Here is a 23,347-nt window from a genome sequence, read left to right as displayed (position 1 = left end):
CGCAGTATCAGCCCGTTCGTGGAAAGCTTGTGTGTCCGGATTCTTCCAAAGCTTTGGCAGCAGGGGCTTACTCAATAATATCCATGTCTACCCTCCACGTCCAGCGTTAATATGTTGAAGATAAAACAAACACCAAGATTCACAGACAGAGCAAATAAGGGGAAACGAAGGAAACTTAACTCCAACCAAGTTCTCTGGGAGAGAAGAGAATTATACAGGAGGTCATACAAACCCTGGCCAGGCCTGGGAGGCAGATCTGGGGTGACTGTTACAGACCCTTCCCCTCTGGCTCTTGTCAGTACCTCCTTTCAAGACACCTTCATCATCGCCCAACCTTAACTCAAGTCTTATTAATCATGCACGACGTGCTAATGCTTCAAGAGCTGATCATCTGAGCATCTAAGGAGTATTTCTCGAGCCTAGATCGTGTAAGAATTAGGTGAGGAGCTTGGTAAAAGGAAAGATTCTGGGCGACACCTTCACAGTGGGGCAGGATCTGCCCCATATCAGAAGGTCTGGGTGTTTGGGACTTTTGCTGAGCAGCAGGGACAAGTTAGAATCATACCAGCTCCCTGGAAGACATGAGGGGTGGGACGTGGAAGAGAGGTGGTGGTGGTGGTGATGGTGACGTGGTTCTTCAAAAGGACTCCCATGTGATTCTGATATGCCCTCTTCTCCTGCAACCCCCCTCTCCATTTGAGAACCACTGGCATTTTGTTTGGATTAAAAATGCCTTGGACTAATCCTGGCTCTGCCATGCATGAGCCCGTGGCCTTGAGCACATCGCTTTACTGGCCTGGATGTCCCTGTTTGTGAAATAAGGGCATTTGTCAGTTTAGTGGTTGTGCTGGCACAGTCACTGTGCCTCAGAATCACCTGGGGAGTCTTCATGACACACCGGTGCCTGGCCCCACCCACACAGGCCGACCGGCCCCTTGCGTGCGTGCAGCCCTGGCTTTGTGATGCTGCTGTGGGCACAGCTCTGAAGTTGCGTGGCTAGGGCCCGCAGCTCATCTGGAGCCCTCCACCAATGACTTGCAGCCCTCCATGGGACGTGTCTGCAAGGCTGTTTTAAAGGCCACATGAAGAAGGAGTTAAGCAGCTGGTGCTTGAGTTGCCACTTGAGAAGCTAACATCAACAGGGAACAGAGGAGCTGCCTTACTTACTGGATGAAGGATGAAGCAACGAGGTGGTGCGTGGGGTTTTCTGATCCACTTTAATAGATTAAGATTCGCGAGCAGGGTGGCTTTTCCCAAGGCATTTCTCAAAGGACAACTAAGTCATATTCTGATTCTAAATCCATTTCTTCTCAGACAGCGGGTATCACCACTAAGGTTGATCATTATCATGCATGCGTGTGTACATGTGTGTGCGTGTACTCCTCTTGCTGTAGGATAAACCAGCTCACAGGAGCTAGAGTTCCGTTAGGGGCTTAGTGTTCTATGCAGCATGGTTTCCTTTAGGATACTAGTGAAGAGTTATTGAGTCCTTAGTATGAGCTGGGCATGGCTCTAAGCACTTTTGCTAATCACCTCACAATATCCTCACATATATATGACATATACCACTGATATTTCCATTTTACAGATGAGGAAACTGAGAAGCAGCACATTTGAAATAACTTCACCGAAGTTACTTTGTAAATGCTAGAGGCAGGATTTGCCCTTGGGTGTTTTGGCTCCCCAAGCTGTATTCTTTATTACTAAAATTATTGCCTCCTGTGTAATCAGTAGTTCAGTGTTGTAATAAAAATACTGGTAACAAATCCACAATCTGTCATCACTTTCTGATATCTTCCTTACTCTTAGCTGTTCTCAGCAGATGAAAATCACAAGGCTTTTTAACAACCAACATCGCCCTTGACTTTGTGAAGAGTGGAACGAGACATGCCAGCTGCGGTGGAGAATCTTTTGTGCCTGTGTACTTGCAAATTCATCATCACTTTCCTGTTTCTGTGTGAAACCTGAACCAAATTGTGGAACAGCTGATCCGCTCTCTGCAGCCTACTTCACAATTCACACCTGTTCTGGAGGCTGCTGGCTCCCACCGAGGGCTCCATCCATCCATTCCAACGTGGCTGCTGTGGTGACAGCCTGACTGAAATCGGGGTCTTCTGGTTGCATCTCTCTGTGCTTCCACTGCTGGAAAACCAAGACAAGCAGGTTCATACACCTCTGTTCACTGATCGAAGCTGTGCTGTTGCAGTATTTTTCAATTCAGATTTAGAGTTCTAAGGAATAAAGTGACGATCCACGCACATTCCTTGCTTTATGAGGTTTTCGCTACATTCTTTGCACTGTGGACCCAGGCACAGCCAGCAGCAGCACTAAGTGCACAATAATGTATTTCCTTCTTCTTCTTCTTTTTTTTTTTTTTAAATTAATGACACCATTCCCTGCATGTCCCATTAACTTAAAAGCTCCATATTACTGCATGTTATAATTTTATAAATTGCATATTTTTCTTGCCTCTTTATTGTACAAGTCATAAAATGTAAAGGTGAGTTCTCACTCATACTGAGAATAGTTTTACGAGGTGTTCAGTTGAGCCAGGATAAGATGGTTAATGGATGATGTGGAGCAAGGGTCATTCTGTGAAAGGGGGCAGCGAAAGGAACTTTGCACCATAAAAGTTAATGAGAAAAAGTCAAGAGTTAGGCGTGTGCTTAAGTGTAAATCTTGATGAACTGTGTATTAATTTCTCTCTTGGGTTTAAGCATCATTCAGTCTAGAGAGCAGCTGTAGCATAAGTTCCCTTACTATCACCCCTAAATTTGCCACTTTTCCTCCCAAATATGGGAGGTTTAGACCTGCTTCTTAGACAATATCCTCAAATGTAGATTGAGAATTTACTACAGGTGGGTAAGTTTATTAGATGCCCTGGGAAGAATCAACTTGGGAAGAAAAAGAATTTTATAAACATGAGATCAAGGCAGATATTCCTCATAGGATTATATAAAGTTCACTGTATATCCTTTATACGTTACATTACGTATAACACGTTTAGCATGGCATAGAAGCAACAGACAAAAGGATTATACTTTCCCAACTTGTGTTTATCTTAGGGCCTTTGCATTAGTAACTTCCCCTCATTGGAATGCTCTCTTCTCCAGGGGACCTCAGAGCATGAATTCCTCCTTCCATCATTTAGATCCTACATGAAATGTTATCTCCTCAAACAGACCTTCTCTACCACCCTTGTAAAGTGCCTATGAGCACTACTCTTCACATGCATTATCCACAATCCACTATCACACATCTGAAAGTTCCCTTGTATATTTAATAGTTTTTGTCTGTCTCCACCTTCTAGAATGTAAACTCCAAGAGAACCAAGACCGTCATTTCTTACTGACTCCTGTAACCCAGTTCCTTAAAGAATGAGTGCCTGGTGTACAGTGGAACTCATTCAAATTTTGCTGGAAGGAAGGGAGGGAGAGAGGAAGGAAGGGAGGGAGGGAGGGAGGAAGGTGCTGAGAGCTGAGTTAGGTATTGGATGCTGACTCATACAATCAGGGCAAACTAAGAGATGTGACTCGAGTTACTTCTTAAAAGCTGGCAAAGCTGTGGTTTCATGGCTGGTAGGAGAAGGAGAAGCAGGTTTGCCAGTCAGAACCTCTGAAAAACCAGTTAGACTGGAGAGAGTATACTCACTGGGTGTTACCCCAAGTTCAGAAGAGATGTCACAAGCCGTGGATCTGGGGAAGTGGCAGGTCAGAGGTGCTTTGGGAAACGTAGGGCTTGTGGGAAACTGCAGGGACCAGCTTGAGATGAGGAAGGGGATGGATTAGGAGGCAATCATGTGAAGAAAACTGTAAGGAGGGACACAGTGGGTGACTGCTGAATCCCAAGAGGGTTAAATGTGTTTCTCAACTATTTGCCTAACACCATATTGCAAAGCTTGATCGACAGACGGACAGAAACTTCCTTAGAGTCATCTACTTCAGATCTGGTGGAAAATGGGCTCTCACCTCCCAGGCTGAGAAGAGACTGCTTTCTTGTTGTTCAAATGCTAGGATAGTCATTTCTACCCTTGCTCTGCGGAGGGTAGCAAGTGCCAGCGAAGCTGTGGCATGAATGGGGCTGAAAGGTAAAAGGTGGTGGGAAGCTTGAGAACTGGAAGTTGGAACTATGTTTTGCTGAAAGGATATTCAAAGGAAAATAAAATCTCTATGATATAATTATTCACCTCCCTTTAGCACCCTGGCACTTACTGTATGTTTCTAGAGAAAGGAAGACAGTAGCTCCTGATCATTTGAAAACTGAGGAAGAGAAGGGGAAAAGCCTTGAAAGTTTAGAAGGACAGCTCTTGTTTCAAACTGTTCAAAAGTACTTATCTACAGCATACACAGAACTTGAGGTTGCTTTCAAAATCTTGTCAGCTCCCTTAGGAACCAGGGGTGATGGTAGGTACATGCCATTGCAGTTAAAAGATGAATGCTCACAGGGGGGTGGGTTTTTAAGAAGAGGTCCTCCACCTCCAATATCCCATGGATGGATCCTGCTGGTTCTCATCTCCAAATCCAGACTTAGCTATTACCCTCTTACCCAAGAAATAGGCCTCCACCTGAGAAGCTCTGTGGTTCTCAGTGCCCTCCTGGCAACTGGTCTCCACTGGATTCTGAGTTTCCCTCTATATTGAGTCCTCTGTCCCAGTCATTTGCTAAATTATCTCAAACCTGACTCTACCCTGGGCCATCATTTAGCTGCCAGCAGTTCAGGGATCTCCCTTAGAATCTCCCCCGTGTGTACTCTGACTTGGTTCTTCATCTAAACTTAGAGATAGTCATTTCAGGCCACATAGTCAACTGATGGTCAATTCCTTCACACGCTTCTTTTCCAGCCCAGTTTATTCAGGCTGCCACCACTCATAGAGTCTCGTTTCCTTGGTCGCACTCACCTAGACACACAGAAGCCTCTTCTGTTAACAACAGCAAATATAAGCATTGTATCCTGAACCAGTATGGTCCTCTCTTTATCGCTGCTGTGCAAACCCAAGAACAGAAAGAGTAAAAAACCCTTCCAAAAAATGCATTAATGTACTAGCAGTTTCTTTCCCTTTTTGCTCTAAGTTTGAAGGTTGCTGCTATCTCACTTGGATTAGAGTAAAATTATTTACATTAGCTATATTACATCCTCCAAATCAGGCAGTGGTATACGTCATTTGTGACACACACACAAATTAATTTTGTGTTCTTCTGAAGCTACCTGGGCTGCTAACCATTGTGTAGGGTGCCACCGGCACCGGTTCTGGGTGGGGGGAGGGGAAGCCCTGCTGCATCCCACATTTGGACTTTGGCAGGTTGCACGGTGTTGTGCACAAGGAAACTAAACCGCATCTGCATGGCTCACTGCTTATCAGGAGCTCACACTGGCTGCCATGCTGTAGGGCAGCAAAGGAAAACAAAACAACAATAAAGGGAGGCCTTTGTCATGGATTAAAAGGGTTTAGCAACATCTGAGCCATGCAGTTTTTGAACACCGACACTGCCAATGACTTCACGGCAGAATGTCAGAAAATGTGCTAACTGGGTTAGATAGAGTTGGTGGGGCCGCCAACACTTGTGCTTTGTTAATGGTTTCTTATCTGTGTGAGTGTGTGGATGCACAATTCAAGAATAAAATGACCTTTTGCAGAGTGAGAGGAATAAGGTTAATGACATTGCAGTATTGCTGCTTGGGACTGCAGCTAAGGGTGTCCCTCAAGACTGTCAGTACTGGATAAATCCTTCTTTTTTCAAGTTGGTTAGTATATTCTCAATTTGTTTCATTAGAAAATTCATCACTAGCACTATAAGAAGAGTCCAATCTTTATGTAGAAGTAGAGAAGTTGGTAACCTCACAGAGTGTGCTTCAGGCTCAGCCGTGATCTCCTCCCATGCCTTCAATTCTATACCTAGCAATTAATTCTTTTGTGTTAACTGATGTCCCACCTCCAAAATTCTTTCTTTAAAATTTTAATTATGTGGTCCTCTTCTTTAATTTTGTTGCTCAATTTGCCTCTAAATGTCTTTGGACGGATTTATTTCAAAATAGTCTCTCAATAACTGACAAAATAATCATATTGAAAATCAATAAAGATATTAAAGATTTGAACAACACTATCAACCATCTTGATCTAATTGACATTTATAGAGAATTCTTCTCAACAAGAGCAGAATAAACATTCCTTTCAAGCACACATGGAACATTGACCATAATGGATTATATTCTGGGCTGTAAGTCAAATCTCAATAAATGTAAAAGAATTCAAGTCATACTATGTGTATTTTCTAATTGCAATGGAATTAAGTCAGAAATCATTAACAGACAGAGTTCTAGGAAGTCCCCCAAATATTTGGAAATTAAGTAACATATCTCTAAATAATCTAATGGCTAACAGGAGAAATCAAAAGGGGAAGAAAAAAGCATTTTGAACTGAATAAAGCAAATATGCAACATATCAAATTTTGTGAGACTGCCACTAAAGCCACATTTAAGTGGAAATTTATAGCACTAAATGCCTGTGTTAGAAAATGAAGAAAGATCTCAAATGAATGACCTCAGCTTCTATCTTTAAAAAGTAAAAAGAGAAGAGCACATAAAACCCAAGGTAGAAGAAAGGAAATAACAAAGATCAAAGCAGAAATAAAGTAATGGAAAACAGAGAAATATAGGAAAAATTAACTAACCCCCAAACTAGATCTTTGAATCAATTTTAAAAATTGAGAAAGCTCTAGCCAGATTTACTGGGGGGAAAAAGAGTAACAACACAAATTGTCAATAACAGCAATGAGATAGTTGACATCCATACAGAATCTACAAATATTAAAAGTATAATAAAGAAATATTATGAACTTACACCAATAAATTCAACAATTTAGGTAAAACAAAAAGATTTTGAAAGATACAAACTACCAAAGTTCATTCAAGGAAAAAAATAGATAACTTGACTAGCCCTTTATCTATTAAATAAATAGAATTTGTAGTTAAAAACCAACTTTCAATGAAATTCAAGTCCCTATGACTATACTGGTGAATTTACCAAATATTTAAGGAAGAAATATCACCAATTCCACAAAAGTATTACAGACAGTTGAGAAGCGACTACTTTTCAACTCACTCTACGAGGCCAGCATTACCTGGTATCAAAATCAGACAGACATACAAGGGAAAAAAAAAAACAGGTCAATATCATTCATAAATATAGATGCAAAAAATTCTAAACAATATTTTTGAAAATTGAGTCCAACAGTATATAAGAAGCTCCATGATAAAGTGGGGTTTATCCCACGAATGCAGGGGCAGATTGACATTCAAAACTCAATGTAGTTCACGGTATTAACACAGAGAAAAAGAAAAACCATAGTGTCTCCTCAATAGACATAGAAAAAGCAATTTACCAAATTCAATCGCCATTCCCGATAGACTAGAAATAGAAGGTAACTTTCTCAACCTGATAAAGGACATCTACAAAAATCTTATGGCTAATATACTTGATGGTGAAAGATGAATGCTTTCCCTCTAACGTTAGGACCAGGACAAAGGATGCCTGCTTTAGCACCTACATTCAACACTGCAGAATAGAATGCTTTCTAATTTTATCTAAGGAAATAGGCAAGAAGAGAAATGAAATCATCTACATTGGGAAGGAAGAAGTAAAACTGTCTTATTCATAGCTGATGTGATTGTCCAAACAGGAAATATGATAGGACCTAAGAAAATGTTACTAAGAAGTGACAAGGAAATTTAACAAGGTTGTAGGAAATAAGATCAATGTACAAAAATCAACCATGATAAACAAGCTCCTTCTGTATAACACATGGAACTATGTTCACTATCTTGCAGTAACCCATAATGAAAAGGAATATGAAAATAAATATATGTATGTATATATATGATTGAAACACTATGTTGTACACCAGAAATTGACACATTGTAAACTGACTATACTTCAATTTAAAAAAATCAATCATATATCTATACTAGCAATGAAAAATCTGAAATTGAAATTAAAAACAATTTGAAGGGATAGGTGGCCAAGCTAGCTGCCCTGAGCTCACCTCCTACCGCGGGCACACCAGAAGGACAACGATTTCCAGAGCAACTGACAATGAGAACAACCAGAGGACTAGTAGAAACCATCTCCTACAACTAAAAGTATAAAGAAGGAACCACAACGAGACAGGTTGGAGGGGCTGGGATGAGGTATAGTCAAGACCCACATCCCCAGGTAGGCAACCTACAAACAGGAGGACAAATGTAACTACAGAATTCTCCCTAAGGAGCAAGGGGTCTGAGCCCCATATCAGGCTCCCCAGCCTGGGGGTCCTGTACTCAGAAAATGAGCCCCAGAATGTCTGGCTTTGAAGGCCAGTGGGGCTTACTTCCAGGGAGCCAGAGGGCTATAGGAAATAGAGACTCCACTTTCAAAGGGCACATACAAAATCTCACATGCTCCTAGACCCAGGGCAGAAGCAGAAATCTGAAAGAAACCTGGATCAAACACATTTGCTGTTATTGGACAGCCTCCTTGGAAAGGCAGGAGGAAACAGGGGCTCACCCTGAGGACAGAGATGAGGGCAGCAGCCATTCTGGGGAGCTCATGCTGCCATGAGGACACTGGGGCTGGCAAGTGCCCTTTTGGGACCCTCGCTCTAGCTTATTAGCTCAAGGACCTGGCCCTGCCCACCAACTGGTTGGCACCAGTCCTGGGATACCTCGAGCCAAGCTGTTAGCTGAGTGAGGACATAGACCCGCCTACCATCAGGCAGGCTGGTAGAAACCCCTGAGCCCCCAGCCACACTGGGGTCCAATTCTTTCCACTAGAGGTCCCAGGACCTGGCCCCACCCACCGGTAGGCTAACACCAGATCCAGTATCCTAGGTCCCCACAACCAGAGACTCAGGACCTGGCTCCACCCACCAGAGGGCTGGCACTAGCCTCGGGACCTCCTGGGCAACTGTGCCTGCCTATCAGCAGGCAGACACCAGCTCTGGGAACACCAAGACCCTCCAACAAGAGACCCTGTGACACAGCTCTGCCCAACAGTGGGTTGTCACTGGCCCCAGAAGCCCGTGGGCTCTGGGCCCTTATCCCAGTGACCAGTGGACTGACACCAGCTCTGGGACACCTAGCCCCGCAGCTAGCCACCCTGGGACCTGACTCTGCTGGTCCTGACAAGTGGGCCATATTAGATCTGGATGCCCCAGGGCTCTGCAGCCAGCTGCCTCATGATCTGCACCCCCAGCCCCCAGCAGGCTGGCACCAGGACTGGGACTCCCTAGGTCATGCAACTAATTAAGACCTGGCCCAGCCCACCAACAGACAGCAGCCTCTGCACAAGGAGGGGTCTGGTAGTCAACCAGACTGGGGACCAGCCGCACTTAGGAGCACATCCATAGTAGTCAGCCTGCCACAGCAGAAGAACCCAGGCAGCCCACGTAGAGGGCACCCCTAAAGCACGTAGCTCTGGTGACCAGAAAGGAGTGTGCTAGTGGGCGCCGTAAGACATCTCCTAAATAAGGCCACTTCTCCAAGGTCAGGAAATGTGACAAACCTACCAAATACAGAGAAATAAAAACAGCAAGTTAGGCAAATGAGGTGACAGAGGAATATACTGCAAATGAAGGAACAAAATAAACCCTAAGAGAAGAACTAAGTGAAGTGGGGATAAGCAATCTACCAGATAAACATTTCAAGGTAATAATAATAAAGACACTCAAAGAACTTGGGAGAAGAGTGGATGAGCACAGTGAGAAGATAAACAAAGGGTCAGAAAATATAAAGGAGGACGAAACAGAGCCGAAGTGTGCAATAACAAATTTAAAAGTATACTAGAATGCATCAACAATACATTAGATGATACAGAAAAATGGGTCAGTGAACTGGAAGACAGTAGTGGAAATCACTCAAGCTGAAGAAAAAAAAGGAAAAGAAATTTTTAAATGAAGACAGATTAAGAAACATCAAGTGTACTAACACTTGCTTTAGAGGGGTCACAGATTGAGAAGAGAGAGAGAAAGGGGCAGAGAATATGTTTGAAGACATAATAGCTGAAAACTCCCCTAACCTAGGGAAAAAACAGACATCCAAGACTGGGAGCCACAGAGAATTCCAAATAGGATAAACCCAAAGAGCACCACACCAAAATACACTGTAATTAAAATGGCAAAAATCAAAAAGAAAGAGAAAATATTAAAAGCAGCAAGGGAAAAGCAACAAGTTACAAGGGAAGTGATCTCCAGAATCTTTTCTTCTGGAAGATATCAAATTAGCTGGTAATGTCAATGAAGTGGTAGGAAAAGTGTTTCTCTCCTGTTTTCTTTCATTTCCATCAGTATCTAGGCGATCTGTCTTTGAATTAGAGAAAGGAAAAGTCACACAACGTTTTGAGATTTGGGGAAGAATTTCCAATTTACCCTAATTCTTAGCAGGTAATAACTGCAAGGACACACCTCCACCCACCCCAACTCCTACCAACCTCTATCTGCCTTTTATTCCTTTCTTCTTCTCGTTCTCTGTCCTTTTTCTTTATATATTGTCACATTATGTATTCAAGAGATAATTACTGAGTATTATGTGCAGAGCCTGTCAGACCAAGGACTGCCAGTACCTATGGTGCCCTCAGGCACCAGGTATCACGGGCCACCTGGGCAGGTGGCAGCAACATGGAGGAGAGGAGTCCAGAGAGACAGGTGGGAGTGCAGGGAGGCTGGCAACTAGAGAGGGGCAGAAGTCCCAGCCTCATTTCTCCAGCCTGAACTGAGGTCAGGAATCTAGCCCCCTATGGAAAAAAGGACCTGACAGGGGCCTTCCTGAAAGAATTGGGATCCTAGGCAACTGATCCACATAGAGACTGAGAAGGATAAACCAGAGCCCAGTGACTGGATGGGGCTAGTGCCCAGCTGGCCAAGATCCCACTCCTTGCCAAGGGCAGGGACACTCTGATCAGAGGTAAACACCTCTGCAGTTTCTGCTACTGCTCACTGGCCCCGAAATTAAAGGCTGATTGATACGGAGCTATCTCAGCTCCTGGCCTCTGCTCCCAACATTCCAGTGCAGGACTGGCCTCAAGCCTTCAGAAGCTCAACATCCAGGTATATCCTTGTCCTAAATGTAGAAGGGGGAAGCAGTATTGAACAAGATAGGGAAGAGAAAGGAGAATGCTTGTGATTCTCAATCACCTGTATCCTCACGTAAGAGGGCTGGGATTATCCTCTGTGAGTGTGTGTGTGTGTGTGTGTGTGTGTATGAAGGAAGAATGAGTGATTTCTTTTCTGATACCACATAATGTCTTACAATATATCCATTCTCTGGAATAAGTGTTTTTGACTTAAGGTCCATGGCTGGGTTTCAGGAAACCTGTGACTCTGAAACTGTAAGCACCAGTAAAAAAACTTTTTTCTTAACAGGGAGGTCGTCAACTTTCTTCAGATCTCCAACACAGTCTGTGACCCAGGTAGCTTGAAAACAGCTGTGCTGAGAGCAACAGATCCTGGGAGCCTGATATGTGACAGAGGGAAACCTCTCTCCTCGTGTCACCCCTTCTTTTCTTCATTTTTCTCCCTTTTAAAAAGCTCCCCCTCCTGAGTTTGCTCCCTTGTAGTGAGTATTTTCACAAATCCATTTTAGAACACAGAGAAGCATAAATCAATAATATAGGGTCTAATTCCATCCAAACAACTTTGAGCACTAGCATACCATACCAATGACTTTCATTTACATTATCTTAATGCTCAAAACTACTCTAAGAACTAGATGTTTTCTCTTTCTTTTTACTGACAAAGAAATTGAAGCTCAGAGGGGTAAAGTGACTTGCTAAAGACACACAGCAAGCAAACATTGTGCTGAGACGCAAAACCTTTTCCTCTGATCCTGGGAATGGCAAGCTATCTTTCCTCTACCCCACAATCCTGCCAGCCCGGGGTATGAAGACAAAGACCACAGTGATTAGAGGTTCAGCAGGGTCTCTGACATACCACTGACAATTCTTCACAACCACACAGGTTATGAAGCCGCATTTGACTAACACAGAAACTGAGGCCTGGAAGAGCCTTTGTCAGCAATGTCAAACACACAGAGGACTGGATTTCTCCATCATCGTTTCTCCTGAGGCCTTTAAACGAATGGCAACAATGGAGAACAGTCACTTAAAGTAAAAATTCAGAGTACAAAAACACTGACAACCTCAGCGTTTGACTGTCTTGAATCCCTCTGAGCTTGTAGGGATCCAAACAGATAGGCCGACCCAACTAAGAAATGAGGCCTTGATCAGATTATTCGGGATGAAAAAACTCTAGTGCTTTTATTACCTGGAGACTTCAGGCATCACATTTTTCTTAAGAGAAGGTTTTTTTTAGTCTGGCTTATCTGGATAATCCCCTGGTTCTTAGCTTTGTTTTGCTTGGTGCCACTCTGATCATAAAGGAGTTGATATTTTTGCAGCAAAACCATTTACAAATTTTACAGAAATAGTGCTCTGAAAAGCCATTTTCAGCAGGGCAAGGGCTTCTATTAAATAGGCTTCTCAATCACACACACTCAACACACACACACACACAATTAGGGATTATTTTGCTGTGCAGAAAGAGCACCTTTATTTTACCTACAGCCTCCTAAAGCTCCCGTCACCCCACGCAGAAATGCTGCATGATATAAACATAGACCATGTTTACGATCAGCTAATTTTGCCCCTGTTCGATGATCCTTCTCCCTTTCTCTCTCTCTCCTGCCGTTCATTGCTTTATGCTGTTTAGTGCTCCTAAAAGCCCCAACAAATATCTGAAGAGCTGCGATACCTGCAGTGAGTCCTTGTTCTGTTAGGAGCTCGCAAGACACACAATGCCAGCGTCACTCCGTAGTCTCCTTGTCAAGCCTGCCTCTGTCCCTTCCCATCCTCATTCCAGGGGCCTATTAAATTAATGAGATAGAAGTCCTGCTACAGCGGCCGACATGTTATTGGTGTAGAGCGCCGGTGCTGTTACCGTGTGCCTGTTTTCTCTCCTGGGACATTTAATTTCCGCTCCTCAAATGAGCTGCGAAGCTGTGAGGCCTGGCAGTGTTCGTTCTCGGCACTCCGTGATGCAGATAATGAGGGTACTGATAGGTGCCTAGGAGACTGTGATGGCTCCAAGCGCAGCCATGGTCTGATAATGCTTTATGCCAGCAGTGTCACGGCGGAACCACTATCATCCCTCAAGGAACGGTTCATCTTTATGTGTAATACAGCAGCTGTCACCTAAATGGCTAATGGGGAAGCAAAGTAGAACCATAGTGCTAGCAATCTTTGTCACTTAATAATTTTAAAGGTATCCGACTTCAGTGGCTCCTGCAAGTTCTAATAAAAGTGCACTTGCTGCATTTTTTTTTTTTTTTGCTGTTTGTGGTGGACTAAATGTAAATTGAGAAATCTGCCGTGCTGTTCTGTGCAAATCTAATTTAGTATCATCTGAATAGCCAAGTAATTAAAATGTATTATAGGTATAAGACGCTGGGATGGTGGAGAGCCTGCCTTTAAGAGGAAGATTTATTGGGCTTGCAGCATCCACTGTGAACTTTCTACAACCACATTAGCTAACATCTGTTGGAAAATGTCAAGATGCAGGGCAGAAGACATGCATGCAGAATGTATGCTTTCATGAGTTGGAACAACAAACCAGAAACATGGGGTAGCACTTGCAATTTAAATTAATTAGTAATGGAACCTGTGTCTGCATGGGCACACATATGCACGCATGAGGGGTATTTGGGTGGGTGAAGGGGCATGTTTGTGTACACGCAGGTACATCCAAACACACAGCCTTTCTAATTAACATCCAACCCCTGCAGAGTAGGAAGTGAAGTTTGATTGGATTTAAGGAGCAGGGTAATAATAATGGGACAGTTAATACAAACGGTGTCTGTGTTGACACTGCCCCATTAGTATTTCCTGGCAGATTATTTTGTTTGCTTTGCCTAAGTGCACAAGATTATAGGAGGTGATTTACTAGGCTAGGGCGCTGGATTCTGAAGGGAAGCCAAGCTAATTTCAATCACACCTACAACCAGACTGTTAATCTTTGGGGAGTTACTGCACCTGTGCTGGCAAAGGTTAAGAGGCGAGAGATTCTAGGAGGCACAGATAGCACAACTGTCCAGGGGAAGGGGTAGAGACAGAATGGACCCATAATTCTCTCAGGGGATGAATCAAAGGACATTTCGAAATCTGAAAAATATGCTGATACATAAGCGTCAGATATACCGCCCAAACAAACACAAAACATGTTCCAAGGAAACACTGGTCAGGAGACAGTCAAGAGTGCTTGCTAACAGATGAGAGATAGTCAAATGCATGTGAAATACGTTTAAGCAGCGCTGCAGATCACATTCTTCTCTTTTCATCACTGAGTGGTTTGGGCTTACTGTCAAACGTGAGGCCCGCTAGGGGGAAACGTAACTGGGTGGGATGGGGGAACTGAACTTCCAGATATTTGACATTTTCACTTCATCCCTGCCTTCAAAATTCACTCTGCTATTCTCTTTCTAAATCTCTGGTCAAATATGAGCAAAATTATTGAGAAATTTCAGTTCTGTAATTAACTTCCCTCCAAAGACTGAGCTTCCCCTGCTGAACTCACCTTTGGAGGACCTCAAACTATCACACACTGGGGGTCCACAGGTACAAATGCTCAGCTCAGTTCCCCTAAGCCTCCATCTTATTTACAGCACATCTCAGAGGATGTAGTCATAGCTGACTGTTCTGAATAAATATGTAGATTTTAAGTAAGGTTTTTAAAAGCACTCTCTGGTTTGTGATGTCTGAGCCATACACAGGTATTGACACAAGTGTTGGAAACATTTACTAACACCTGCAGTCAGTCTCCTCAGCCACGTGTCTCTTGGCAAGTAAGAAAAGAAACCCATATACAACAGAGTCATCAAAAAGAAAAATTAGACTGGTAATGCAAAAATGAAAAAAAATTTGCTTTTGCTTAATATAATAGTAACACGATGTTCAACATATATTAAAATTGGTGAAAAATTTCTTCAGTATTCATTAGAAAATTGCTAATCACCAAGAGCTCCTTGGGAATCCTTATGGAAGTGATTAATAAGCTCTATGTAAAAATCCATTGGAATTTGGCTTTCCTTAAAGACCACTTAATATAAAAATGTCATATTTTAGGTCAGATCTTCATTTCATTGCCATTTTAATGGAAAACACTGTATTTGTGGTTTGAAAATCACAGAAAAGATGGTTTTCCTGAGGTAGGAGTTTGAAAGTTGATAGTATCAACATTTTTAAAAAAGGAAGCCAACATATCAAATGTCTTACTTCTCTCATTTATTCATAGCAAAGATTTCACCCGGCATAGAGCACCGAAGTAATGATTGTGCATCTGTTGCTGTAATACAGTGAACTGGGAAGAACTAACTATGTGCAATTCAATAAAGTATATTTAGCATATTTTCATTGCACCAAATATCAGCTGATCCACCTCTTATTAGTATAAATGGCATAGATTAGTGTCAGGCATTTTCGACAGTGAAGAAATTACAGGAGTCTGCAAGGCTCATTAGGCTCTGGCTGCATGTTAATGAGGGGCCAGGCCTTATTAATAAGAAGAGGGAAAGATAAAAACTAAGCTGCAAGGAAAAAAAGGGAACAGAACACTCGTTTAAAAATTCTCCAGTATTTAAAGTAAGAAGACTGCTCTGGGTGATTCTTTTCCTTCCTGACTTTCTAGACATTATCGAAGACGTATTCGTCCCCTTTATTTACGTTTTTACCATACATAAGAAACATTATTCTGTTTTAGTTAATGTCAAATATATAACAGAAATCACGTTGTTTGAAATGAGTGAGAAGGTTGTCAATTTTTGCTTTTGATTAGCTGTTCTGGAGTCAAGTTCAGGTTTTGTATTTATGCCATCTCATCTTTCTCCCACCACAACCAGTTAAGGAAGATGGGAAATAACCTGTCTACGCCTACAGAAATAAGAGGATCTGTGTCCCCTCCAAGCTTCCACACTTCACTGTGTTTGGAAATCTCTGTGGCAATATTCAAAGAGCAAGCCTTCCTTGGACAGGAAAGCACAGAGGAGGATTTCCATAGTGTCACATCCAATGAGGACTTTCCGTTAACCCAAAGGTCAGTATGATGAATTCTGATTGGAGGAACACAGTAACTCCACAATTAGCATTTTGCTTAAATTTTGAGAAATTAATCAATAAAGCCTGACACCAGAGTTCAGGGAAAATAAGCTACACAAACAGTAAAAATAAGGGTCTTGGCTAAAGACTGTGTTGAATCAGAATTGTGTTAAAACGGCAAGGAACTGAAAGCAAAGGAAAACCCTCCAGGCTCAGTATATGCTACAAGATGCTTTTGAAAAAGGGAGAAGGAAAAAAATTACGTATTTGTCAGTCTTGAAAATACACACACACAAACACACACATTCATATACATGCATATACACACATATACACACCCCCAGTGGGGCAATTTTACTGCATAGTGCTTTAAAAGCAACCCCAGAATAAAACGTAAATGATTGGTTTTTGACGCAAAAATTAAAACTGCTCATATTTTGCACTTCTGCAGAGCCTTTCATCCAAGAATACTTCCATAATTCTTTTAGGCTACATTGCTATAAAAAGATAAGCTTTACATGAAAAGAAAGGTAACTGTGCTAAAGCAACAGTCTATTGTTGAACAGTCCACAGGAATTCATCTAGAGTTTCGGGATGTTTTGAATCATCCTCCATTACGTTTACAATATCCCAAAAGCTTCAAAATTACATTTCTCTTCTACTCATTCCTTTCCATTCTGATTCACTGATTGATTTCTCCCCCTCTGAGTTTGAAATGAAGGTGACTGTGAGTCAGAAACAGATTCACAGACATGGAAAGTACACTTACAGTTACCAGGGGGAGGGAACGGGGGGTGGAAAAGGGATAAATTGGGAGTTTGAGATTTGCAAATACTAACTAATATATATAAAATAGAAAAACAACAAGTTCATACTGTACAGCACAGGGAACTATACTCAATGTCTTGCAGTAACTTATGGTGAAAAAGAACATGAAAATGAATGTGTGTATGTTCATGTGTGACTGAAGCATTATGCTGTACACCGGAAATTGCAACAACATTGTAAACTGACTATACTTCAATAGTCAGTATATAAAATAGCCAATATATAAAAATATATAGTTTAAAAAAAAAAAGAAAGTGAAAGGACCATGACTCCTGAGGCTTGTTTTGAACCAGCACTGTACTGACATCCTCAGAATTTCAAAACACTGCCATTTCTGGAAGATGACAATTGTAAGATGAGATGGACAGTGCTCAGCACTCAGCCCATTTTTGTAATTCCAACATGTCTGCATCCTTCATGCCAACAGGGAAATGCATGGATTCTGGGATCTTGAGTGGTGGGTATTTAATGCCCTCTAGCTTCCACGTCTCAAAATATTCAGATGATTGAGACAGTGGTAACTGGCATCTTAGCCTGCATTAACCTTTTTTAGGAAGTTTCTTTTCCCTACCTCATTTAGCCTGTATCCACAGACCAATAATTGGTTGCAAATTATTGCAGATATGCAATAATACACTTAGAGTCCTTCTAGGAAAATTCTGTGTATATACAAAATTATACCCTCACATATTTGAATATATGCTTATATAAACGCTGTGGTTTGGGGTACTTTTGGATAAGGCATTTTCTGGGGTAGCTAAATCAAATTTCCAGGAAGGAAAATCTTTAAAAATAAGAATTAAATGAATATGTCCATTTTAACCATACTAATTTCATCAAGACAACTTCTGTGAAACAATGCCACAAAAGTTTCTCACAGAGTCAAAGTGAAGGAAGCAACTGCCTCTTTTTTCTTTTTAATCTTTAATATGGATACATAGAAATATTTTCTGGCCATCATTTTTCAAAGCAGCTCTTACCAATAGAATTGGAATCCGGCTCAAGGAAACTTCGAAAAACTCAAACCTCCCAAATCCCCATCATGAAAGACTGTGTGTATTACTTGATTTTCTAAAGTGACAAGACGTACATTAAAAAATATTTCTCTTATTGTTACATTTCAGGCACGTTTACTGTTAGCTGCTTGGCTTCATTATGTATCATAGTCTGAATCTACAAATCAAGTATAATTAGACTTAGCGAACTGATTGGATTTCTAATTAAGCTGCATTGGAAACAGTGCACAATCAGTAAATACTCTGACTAGGTACATTTTAAAGAGCAACTCTTGGGCTTTTTGCTGATGACTAGACACCAGTGTCATTAAATTTGTTGGTGGCAAGCAAATTTTAAAGCTAAAATAGAGGCAATTAGTAAAGATCTTGAAATATTTAATCACGTTTGTCCAATTAGTGTGCAATTAGGCAGTGGTGTGGCGTGGGACAGGCATTCTGCTTCCGTGCTTGGTGCAGAAGGATCCCTTTGAAATTTTGCTGTTTAGTTTATTGATATATAAAAAGGAAGTTATGGTTGTAATTTCCAATTTAAAAAAAATACTGTGCAGATGGTCTGACTATATATTTAACAATGTTAAACAAATCCAAACAAGGGAAGCATGTTACCTGAAATTACACAGCTGTGATCTGTGAATAAGCTCTGGATCATGGTAGATTACAGCTGTGCTTTGCTCGATCCTTGAAACTGCCAGGCATCTTATCCTGGAGAAATCAGGAACCTGATAAGCTCACCCCAACAGGCCTTAAAATGATTGGCAGCTCCTTCCTTGACCAGACGCACCCTTCCTGGTGGTTAGTTCGGCTCCTAGCTCTGCGCCTCTGAGTTCCAGTGATTTGAATTTCATGCAGAGAGATGGGAGGAGATCCTGCAAGAAGGTGATTTGGGAGGTATCGATAAGCAAGACAGCAATGGTACCTGGTGTTCTCACTGCCAACCAACAGCTCCTGTCCACTCAGCCATATCCCTGGGTTGGGGTAATGTCAGCGGGATGCCCAGCACAAAAGAAAGGAAGAATGTCTCTTATTTTAAACACTTAATTTGCATTACTCTGCCACAAAATAGAATACTATTCTCTATAATTTTGCTGGAAAGCAAAGAGCATTTTCCTGACATTCTTGTTGAGATGATCCTTGGAAAGGCAATACCATTTTCACTTTAGGGAAAGTCCACAGGGAGCAGTTAGACCCAGGGCTGAATGGCCTCAAAGACACCTGGGAAGTGTCATTCCATTGAATTATCCGATAAGATAATGAGGTGCCGGTAGGAGAAAACTGAGGAACATAAACAGTGTGGGGGGTGGTTGGGGGTGGGAAGAGGAGGGAGTTGTGGGGAGTGGAAGGATGCACCAAGGAGAACTCGCTATGTACCCAGCTATTCTGTGGAACTTAAGTTTGAGTCAGAGGAATGCCTCCCACTTTCTTTTGGGATGTTGACTTCATGCTCAGATTCAACCACCTAAATACCTTCTTAACCGGGAAACGAAAAGATTTATAGATAAATAAACTTGTGTTTCTAAACCCTGGTGACCTAAGAGGGTAAAATATGTTGAATCTCCGGAATCTAAGAAGGGATTTCTGGATGTAGATCCAGTTTTCCTAGGTGTACTGACATTTCATGTTACCAGATGTAAGTTCAGTCTGTCTAGATAACTTGGAAACCAGTGAGAGGAAAACCCCTTAGGTATCTACAAATATAAAGGGGAGAGTTCAAAAGAGAAGTACAGTAAAAAATGTCCCTGAAAAAAATGACAGGTGAATTTATGTGGAGGATGGGATTAGACAACAGGGGAATGTAAGACCTTACAAAAGGTTTACTAAGAATTTAGTTTAAAAGCCTCTATCATATTTACTTACATATCTACCTTCTTTTCCTAATTTTGGAGGCATTCTTTTTCTGTCTAACTTTCTGGAAGCAGGTTACAATTATCATAAGTCGAAGGCAGACATTTTGAAATCTTTGAGTGTAATTAAATTTTATATTGAGATTTAATTACATTCTTAATTAAATTCTGTATTAAGAATTTTCATGAATGTATAATTCTGAATATAGTGAATTCTAAATTTAAAAATTGAGAACATGAGTGAATAAGTTAAGCCACGGATCACACTTCTGTCTTGCTCTTGTCCTGCCAGGAATGGGATTCTAGGCTGACAATGTCTGCTGCTGAGGATGGTTGTTGTCAAGTCTTGAGATAGAATGTATGCTCAGGCCCTTCTGCCACCCAAGCTGGTAAAGTAGGGAAGATTGTGTTGATTTTTACAAAGATGTGGCAGAATGGTACTTGAGTGAGTCTGACAAGGCAAGTTATTTCGTGTTTGGTAGAGCCCTTCTTTGCTTTGTGGTCTTCCTACGATATTCCCCATGCCCTCCCCTCGGGTCTCTGTGTTTCTCTCTGTGCTTTTCCACACCCCACTCCCACAACCTGCTCTCAGGAAGCCTTCTGGATAGGACTGCCCAAATTTAGCAAATAAAAATATAGGATGCCCCATTAAATTTGAATTTCAGATAAGCCGTGAATATTTTTTTAAGTGTAAGTATGTCCATATATTACATGGGATATACTTATACTAAAATTTTTTTTGTTGCTTAGCTGAAATTCAGATTTAACAAGGCATCCTGTATTCAGTCTGGCAATACTACTTCTGGAACACGTTCACACTAAGGTACAAGTAACTGAGAAAAGCAAGCATCACCTTTCTCCCAAGGACAAGTCTTATTTTTGTCAGTCAGAAACTGACTGAACTGAGAAGTGGAGAGCCTAACATTGAAATTTCAGGCATCCATTAAGGTGCTGGTTTCTCAAACTTGGTTGCATATTATAATCACCTGGGGAGCTTTTAAAATCTCGATGGCCAGGCCAAAACCCAGACTAATTAATTCAAAATCTCCAAGGATGGGACCCAGGCATCAGTATTATTTAAAGCTCCCTAGTGATTCCAAAGTACAGCCAGGGGTGTAAACCACTGAACTAAGGGAGGGTTCTCAACCAAGGCTGCACGTTAAGAACTACCCAGAGAATCTAAAAACACGCTTATGTCTGGATCCCAGCCCCAGAGGTTCTGGCTTAATTTGTCTGGGTGGGGGTCTGGCATCCATAGTTTTTAAACCTCCCTGTGTGATACAGAATCACTGAGTTAGAAGGTACACAGAAGGGTCTTCTGGGGAGCAATGGGTCATCCTAACACTCTCTAAATCACACCGAAGTCCTAATGTGCCCACATATAAAGTTATCGGTAATGCTTGGTTTATGTGAGAAAAGACCCCACCTTCCCCCATGGGATCAAGTTTATCTGCTGTCCAGTGTAAATCAGGGGCTTATATTTCAGGGACACTTCGGATGCCCCTGACAGTGACCTTGAGAAAAAAATCAGATATGACTGTTCAGCATTGAAGGCAATTTTTCTTAAAAAAAAAAAAAAGAGAGAGTAAAATAAACTGTGTCCTGCTGGGCCAGATGGGTAGATCAGGGAGTTGCCATGGAATAAATGATTCGCAGGAGATCTAGAAGACTGAAGGGAGAGAGAGGTTGGACATGAGGAAAACGGTCAAAGAGAAAAAAGACTCCACAAAAAGAGTGGGGTGGGAAGGAAAATTTTAAGAAGAATCCATTAAACCGAAATGAAGCTTAGCTTGCTAGGAGATACTTTTGTTTTGTTTTGCTTTGCTTTATTTTCACCACAAACCAAAACAAACCCCAAGGATTTGATGTGTGTGACAGGCAGCATCTAACAGGGACTAGTGACAAAATTGGCTGAAATCATACCAACATATGCTGTTGAGTAAACTGACTCTAGAGAGTTGATAGACATCAGCTCTGTATCATTTGCGACCCAGTGTGCCCTTACAGCAAAACGTATTTGTCCATCTGTCATAGAGTGTGTGGTTCAGAACACGGAAATTCCTTTAAGGTACTGGCACTGACAAGAGAGGAGCTCAGCTAAAAAACAGTTTTGGCTGAAGTCAGATACGGGGGGAGGACTGAGAGCAGGTACCAAAGCCCCTTAAGAAGAGTGTGGGCAAACTCGGAGGTGGGCTGAGGTCAGGGACTCACTGAGAATAGGAGAGGCTTATCCCAATGGGTGCACGCGAGTGTGTATGTGTATGTTGAGGATGATCCCAGGTGAGGGTCAGCAGGAGCTGAGAAGTGGGTAACATAAGAAGAATTTGGAAATGCTTGCTGAAATTCCAGAGGAAGTCGCTGGACATCTTTCTGCTTAATTGGAGCCTTCTTCCAGGCCCCTGTCACCCTCCTCTGAGAGAGCATGGTCCTACTGCCAGATCAAGATGTGGATACAGATGTGCACCAGGTTTGCAATGCCTGCTTTGGATAGCCTCTTTCACCAGAAGCTGCCTTGCTCAGAGCCGCTGCAGAAGGAGCAGCCCCCAGGCCCATGGTTTATACCATGTACCCCAACACTACCTGGTCTCACAGCTAATTGGGACAGGTGTGGGTACCCTGCTGAAGAGCAGAAAGCCCTCAGGCTGGACAGCATCGATAACTGTTCAAAAAAAAAGATAAACTGAGTCCATCAGATTTTCTCTCTTGGAAATAGGAGCTAGACATCGTAACAAATATGTTCAAATGGTGGGAAGGGGGACTACCTGGGGCAGAGCTAGGAGAGGAGAGGCCATGGTAGGTTGTGTTTAGGGGGATTGGAAACCTGATGAAGTAAAGGCAGCTAATTACAGAGAAGAAAGAGCAGTAGATACGGCAGAGATACGCTGAGAAACGAGGAGACGTGGACAGAAAGAGATAATGCTGCCTTTGAGAGGAAGAGTGGCCGATCCCTGGAGCCACACCGATTTCTAGAGAGTTTTACGGTTTATGGTCCAGTTGCAGTCTGTGAGCATCCTTACAACACTCCATCCCCTTTTTTTGTATTCTGAATGGGTCTTTGTTTCCCTAACCACAAGCACCCACCTAAAACAGAAGGGCACCATAATTTGTAGTTCCCAGTGGGAAGAGCTACTAGTAAATGGGCACGGGAGAAAAATCTCCCTTTTTCCAACACCCTTAATGGGTCACCGTAGGACAGGTCCGGAGTGCTATGTAGTGGGGCTCCGGGCACCTTCTTGGTGCTGCTTGTTCTCTGGCTCTTCACAGCCCTCCCTCCCACCATCCTCCTGGCGTGGAATGTTCTCTCAGCTCCCCCGAGGCTTCCAACTCAAGGTTGTTATAATTTATAATCTCACAATATTTTAAGCCACTGTTCATTTCAGCCCCAGTCCCGAGTAGAACACCTAGCCTGATGGTCTTAGGAGCTGCCGAGTCACGTCTTGGGGTTACAGGAAAGAAGTTCATGTCACCTCGGACTTACCCTCTCTGTGCCTTACATTTCTTATCTGTAAAATGAGGATCATGACCACAATTAGGAGAAATGAAATGAATTA

At 42.2% G+C, this 23,347-nt stretch overlaps 1 long non-coding RNA gene across 1 annotated transcript in view; it reads right to left on the bottom strand.

The window, feature by feature from the left end:
- The window catches only part of LOC116658221, an 86,741-nt gene extending 67,976 nt beyond the window's left edge, over positions 1–18,765 (bottom strand). Inside the window, exon 1 of the long non-coding RNA XR_004313465.1 lies at positions 18,562–18,765. This is a non-coding gene — a long non-coding RNA (uncharacterized LOC116658221). The remainder of the gene's footprint in view (positions 1–18,561) is intronic.
- Between the last annotated feature and the right edge of the window lie 4,582 nt (positions 18,766–23,347).

The sequence above is a fragment of the Camelus ferus genome, chromosome 20 (genome assembly GCF_009834535.1).
Source record: "Camelus ferus isolate YT-003-E chromosome 20, BCGSAC_Cfer_1.0, whole genome shotgun sequence".
Lineage (NCBI taxonomy): Eukaryota > Metazoa > Chordata > Mammalia > Artiodactyla > Camelidae > Camelus > Camelus ferus.
This window is presented reverse-complemented; position numbering and strand designations above follow the sequence as displayed.